We start from the raw sequence: 6,093 nt of genomic DNA, 5'->3' as shown, positions 1-6,093 counted from the left end.
AACATCGAGTATGGATTTAAGTGTCAGGAAGTCGTTTCTGAAAGTATTTGTATGTAAGTGTAGCCATGTATGGAAGTGAAACATGGACGATAAATAGTTTGGACAAGAAGAGAATAGAAGCTTTCGAAATGTGGTGCTACAAAGAATGCTGAAGATTAGATGGGTAGATCACATAACTAATGAGGAGGTACTGAATAGAATTGGGGAGAAGAGGAGTATGTGGCACAACTTGACAAGAAGAAGAGACCGATTGGTGGGACATGTTCTGAGGCATCAAGGGATCACCAATTTAGCGTTGGAGGGCAGCGTGGAGGCTAAAATTCGTAGAGGGAGACCAAGAGACGAATACACTAAGCAGATTCAGAAGGATGTAGGTTGCAGTAAGTGCTGGGAGATGAAGAAGCTTGCACAGGATAGATTAGTATGGATAGCCGCATCAAACCAGTCTCAGGACTGAAGACCACAACAAGAACAATATTAATTAGTAAAAGAATAAACAACACCTGTTATACCCAACATCTAGCCAATATCGGTAAATGTCGGTGTTCAGAACCTAAATTCCAGTATCTGTTTTAACTGGTGGGTATTTCCCCATACCTATCTCGCAGGCCCAGCCTACATCCAAGCCACGGAATTGTAGCTTGTTGGTTAGACCGGACTGTCGACACGTGTAAGGCAGTACAGTGACGTGCAGGTGCGCCTATTGAGGATTTTTGCAGAATGAAGGGATGACGGAAGACGGGCAGTTCGAACTTAAGACGAAGTTGCAGGCGAGCTGAGTGAAGGCTGAGGTGAGGCGACACTTGACGGCCGCGGGCGGGCGTTAGGTGACGGCAGGGCTATAAATAGCAGCGTGACGGCCGCAGGCGTAGCGCGGCGCTGCAGTCGCCGGCCGGCCGGTGCCGGGAAGGACTGCACAGTGTCGGCGCAGGGCGCAGGGTCCGGCGTTGCAAAAAGCCGGCGTGAGGTCGCTGCCCGCCGGCAGCGGCTGGCGCCAACGCTGCCGCTCACCCCGCCCACCGGCTGCGACAGTGTCGCTCGTCTTCGATACCCTCCGTGCCAGAGGCCGCGGGAAACACGGGCCCCGCAACGAACCTGTGACGTTCCACTAGCTGCATTGTAAGACGTCGTGGTCTCTTGACCTTCATTGCTTACATATTCCGCTCTCACAATCATATTCCGCAAATCAAGGCGCTTCATTCGAACCCAAACTCCATAAGATAAAGTCAATGTTGTATGAATTCATGTAAACGATATGCAAATAACAAGTAAGCGTACTGGAGATGAAATACTCGAGGCTGGCGTACACACACACACACATTCAAGACACGACTGTCACAAGAGCTTTTAGTTCGGGAGAGGCGGACCGCTCGCCGAGACGCCGGCCCCTCAGAGGACGATTCAACCTATCTACGTCGGACGGCGACCACCCGTAGAACAGACAGCGTTTGCCTGAGTGAAAGGGAGAACGACCCCGTGTTCGGCTTAGTAGCAAGTTCCGCTACATTGTGTGGGAGCGCCCAGCCTACGCATTCTTTACAAACATAGCACTCAGTTTCAGAGGTTTTCACAGGGAGACAGCAAACGCCAAACGCCGATGCTACAGATTTCCGGATTGGTCGCCTTAAACGAAAGGTCATTCTCCCGTTTTAGAAGAGCAATGCTGATTGGCAGACGATATTCCTGACGCCTTGAGCTGAAGGAGTAATGGAAGAGACCGAAAAATATACCCCTTCACGTCTGGCGTGGAGAGGGGCCGTTCCGTTGTCACTCTTGGAGCGAGAACACGTAACAAAAGTGTGCGCGCTCGTACGTGTACTCACAGAGCGAGGAACAAGTCTCTCCTCAGTACTGGGAGAGCACCTCTGTCGAGAGCGAATAGGAGTGCGACTCTATATTGAGTCCTTGTGATTAAGCATTGTTCACTGTGTTGGCCGCCACACTTATTGTGCGGTGTGAACGGACAGAGTTATAGTTAAACGCCACCGAGCGAATTTTTGAGTGGCATCACGGTGGACTGGTTATCTGACCGGTGTACCATGCCAATAGTTAGCCTAGGGGGGAATAGGAGTCCTTGACTTCATCAAGGCATAGGGAGAGTTTGATTGGCGGAGGTCAATCCAGATAGAACGAGAGTTATCTTATTTGTCAGCAGCGAGCGGCGCAGACAGCAGTCATCGCAGTTTATGGTATTGTGCGCTACAGCTCTTGTGAGCCCCATATTTCCTCCACAATAGTACTGTTCACTGCATTTCACACGCGACAGCCTCGACCGTACCTAGCAACATTCTAACGGATAATTATTTAAGTTGAGAAGGTGTGGCTCGCAGCCATTCTGCCAAGTCAATTACAATCCTAAACTTTCTATAGAAATTTCATTAGCGAATCCTATCCATAAGAGGTAACTTCACATTCTGAAAAGAACCAGGAAAAAACGTTTTAAGTTCATAACTAAAAGTGCCATTAAGATTCCTCAGAATTTTTGCAAAATAAATAAATAAATAAAAATTTTCGTTAGTTTCATGTTTTTCTTACACTAACTAGCACTACTCCAGTACCCAAGTATCCCACTAGTTACGTAAGAAAATTTGTGAATTTTTGTCTCATTTCCTTACAGCAGACGACTCCAGAAGATATTTATTGTTGAAAGTTCTTCAGCGTTAGGAGCGTCTGTCTGACTTCTGTAGTAGTGTGGGGGTGCAAATTGGATCTTGTGGGAGCCACAGGGTAAAGGGCACATCTCAGATGAATCCCACGCTCACAGAAAAGCACTAGTTGCATTACCGGACATACATCGCGAACGCTTAGCTCATTTTGGGCCCACGGGAAATCAGTACGTCAATGAAGTGGTACCCCACTTAAGCTCCTAATTTTCTTAAGCCCTGACAAGAGCCTACATGTACACTCCTGGAAATGGAAAAAAGAACACATTGACACCGGTGTGTCAGACCCACCATACTTGCTCCGGACACTGCGAGAGGGCTGTACAAGCAATGATCACACGCACGGCACAGTGGACACACCAGGAACCACGGTGTTGGCCGTCGAATGGCGCTAGCTGCGCAGCATTTGTGCACCGCCGCCGTCAGTGTCAGCCAGTTTGCCGTGGCATACGGAGCTCCATCGCAGTCTTTAACACTGGTAGCATGCCGCGACAGCGTGGACGTGAACCGTATGTGCAGTTGACGGACTTTGAGCGAGGGCGTATAGTGGGCATGCGGGAGGCCGGGTGGACGTACCGCCGAATTGCTCAACACGTGGGGCGTGAGGTCTCCACAGTACATCGATGTTGTCGCCAGTGGTCAGCGGAAGGTGCACGTGCCCGTCGACCTGGGACCGGACCGCAGCGACGCACGGATGCACGCCAAGACCGTAGGATCCAACGCAGTGCCGTAGGGGACCGCACCGCCACTTCCCAGCAAATTAGGGACACTGTTGCTCCTGGGGTATCGGCGAGGACCATTCGCAACCGTCCATGATGCTGGGCTACGGTCCCGCACACCGTTAGGCCGTCTTCCGCTCACGCCCCAACATCGTTCAGCCCGCCTCCAGTGGTGTCGCGACAGGCGTGAATGGAGGGACGAATGGAGACGTGTCGTCTTCAGCGATGAGAGTCGCTTCTGCCTTGGTGCCAATGATGGTCGTATGCGTGTTTGGCGCCGTGCAGGTGAGCGCCACAATCAGGACTGCATACGACCGAGGCACACAGGGCCAACACCCGGCATCATGGTGTGGGGAGCGATCTCCTACACTGGCCGTACACCACTGGTGATCGTCGAGGGGACACTGAATAGTGCACGGTACATCCAAACCGTCATCGAACCCATCGTTCTACCATTCCTAGACCGGCAAGGGAACTTGCTGTTCCAACAGGACAATGCACGTCCGCATGTATCCCGTGCCACCCAACGTGCTCTAGAAGGTGTAAGTCCACTACCCTGGCCAGCAAGATCTCCGGATCTGTCCCCCATTGAGCATGTTTGGGACTGGATGAAGCGTCGTCTCACGCGGTCTGCACGTCCAGCACGAACGCTGGTCCAACTGAGGCGCCAGGTGGAGATGGCATGGCAAGCCGTTCCACAGGACTACATCCAGCATCTCTACGATCGTCTCCATGGGAGAATAGCAGCCTGCATTGCTGCGAAAGGTGGATATGCACTGTACTAGTGCCGACATTGTGCATGCTCTGTTGCCTGTGTCTATGTGCCTGTGGTTCTGTCAGTGTGATCATGTGATGTATCTGACCCCAGGAATGTGTCAATAAAGTTTCCCCTTCCTGGGACAATGAATTCACGGTGTTCTTATTTCAATTTCCAGGAGTGTATTTAAATGCGCGGTTAAGAATTGCTAAACTCGTCTGAAATACACTCACCGAAAAAAATTAGTACACACTCTTAGAGGTTTCGGCCAACGGCCTTGCCGCAGTGGTAACACCGGTTCCCGTCAGATCACCAAAGTTAAGCGCTGTCGGGCTGGGATAGCACTTGGATGGGTGACCATCCGGTCTGCAGAGCGCTGTTGGCAAGGAGGGTGCACTCAGTTCTTGTGAGGCAAAATGAGGAGCTACTTGAAGTAGCGGCTCCGGTGTCGGAAACAGACATACGACTGGGAAAGCGGTGTGCTGACCACATGCCCCTCCATATCCCATCCTGTGACGCATATGGGCTGAGAATGACACGGCGGCCGGTCGGTACCGTTGGGCCCTGACGGCCTTTTCCGGAGGAGCTTAGTTTAGTTTCTTAGAGGTTTCCAATTCGCTCGAGGGTTTATTGTTGCATATGGAGAACCTGAAATGATTACATTTGCTGGTCAATAGCACAAGCGGTTCTGAAGCACCAGATATCGATCTACGCTAAAACATCCATATTAGTATGTGATGTGGAATCCAAAGGGCGGCAAAGCAGGCGTTAACTCTGGCATCCAGATAGCGAATACTGTCCTGGGATACATTCTGCTACACCTGCTCGACCAGTTCTCGCAGTTCTGAAAGAGCTGCCTGTTGGCGACTTGCGAGAGTCACTTTTCGTCCTATCATATTCTACACGTGGAGATAAGTCCGGAGATTGTGCTGACCAGGACAGTTGTTGCACGTCTTGTAGAGCACACTGACTTTTAGGGGCAGATTGTGGAAGAGCATTATTCTTGCGCAACAACACTTCACCATCCTGTTGCAAGAATGGCAGAAGAAGTCTAATTACATTCTGCAGAGAATCGTCCGAGAATGTGTCATACTACTCAATATGCGTTAAAATCTGCAGTTTGAATGCAAACTGTCTGCGTCCTTTATTCACCCGGAACTATTTTTGGATCTTTATTATCATCTGTAAAGTTCGAAAGATGATATTTGCATGTTGTTGCTATTTTCGGTGATTGAGATGTGTTCGTCAAGCTGTGCAACGTGAAAATATGATGCAATCTGATATTTTACTGGCAACTCTATTCGTGGCGTGTCCAGCAGAAATCCTTTGAATTTGATTAACTGATGAGACAGACGATAAACAGGGAACGAAAGAACGAAAATACTGTAGAGTCGACAGTGGCCTGAAAGGCGCGACACATATAGTTGCAGGAGAGAAAAGGGTGCTGATGAAGCTAGTACAAAAACCGATGAGTAAGAGAAAAGTATTTCTGCCACTCTTTTTGAGAGATATCCTTCAACCGTCCTGTATGAACATCAGTGCTTTCAACAAACCCTCTTTATCTAGAATATTAATCACACGAAGTTATTTAGAAGGTTGCTTAGTATCACCTTTACCTGAATGGTGTTATTGTGTCTGGACATTTTTCATACCCATCGCCGTTTACTCAGTAGGAGAGTGTGTTGCAGCATGCAACGCTTTGGGCCGTTAACAAGCTCTGTAAAGGATCTTTAATATTGCATTTTTAAAAGATGGGATTCGCTTTTTATGTTCTGCACTCTTTCTGAAATTACATAAGTGAAACCGGAAATTTACTGTTTTTCCAAACGTGAAAACGTTTGCTCGGTACAAGATGATCAGATACATACGATCAAATATTACATTGAAATTTATAAGCGTTGCAATCGAGAAAATCTCGTTAATACTTTATTTGTTTGTCTGTCTGGTATATTAT

General features: G+C 49.0%; 1 pseudogene; it reads left to right on the top strand.

The window, feature by feature from the left end:
* Positions 1-4,406: 4,406 nt before the first annotated feature.
* LOC126413424 (5S ribosomal RNA) lies at positions 4,407-4,524 on the top strand (annotated as a pseudogene).
* Positions 4,525-6,093: the final 1,569 nt, after the last annotated feature.

The sequence above is a fragment of the Schistocerca serialis genome, chromosome 7 (assembly GCF_023864345.2).
Source record: "Schistocerca serialis cubense isolate TAMUIC-IGC-003099 chromosome 7, iqSchSeri2.2, whole genome shotgun sequence".
Classification (NCBI taxonomy): Eukaryota; Metazoa; Arthropoda; class Insecta; order Orthoptera; family Acrididae; genus Schistocerca; species Schistocerca serialis.
This window is presented reverse-complemented; position numbering and strand designations above follow the sequence as displayed.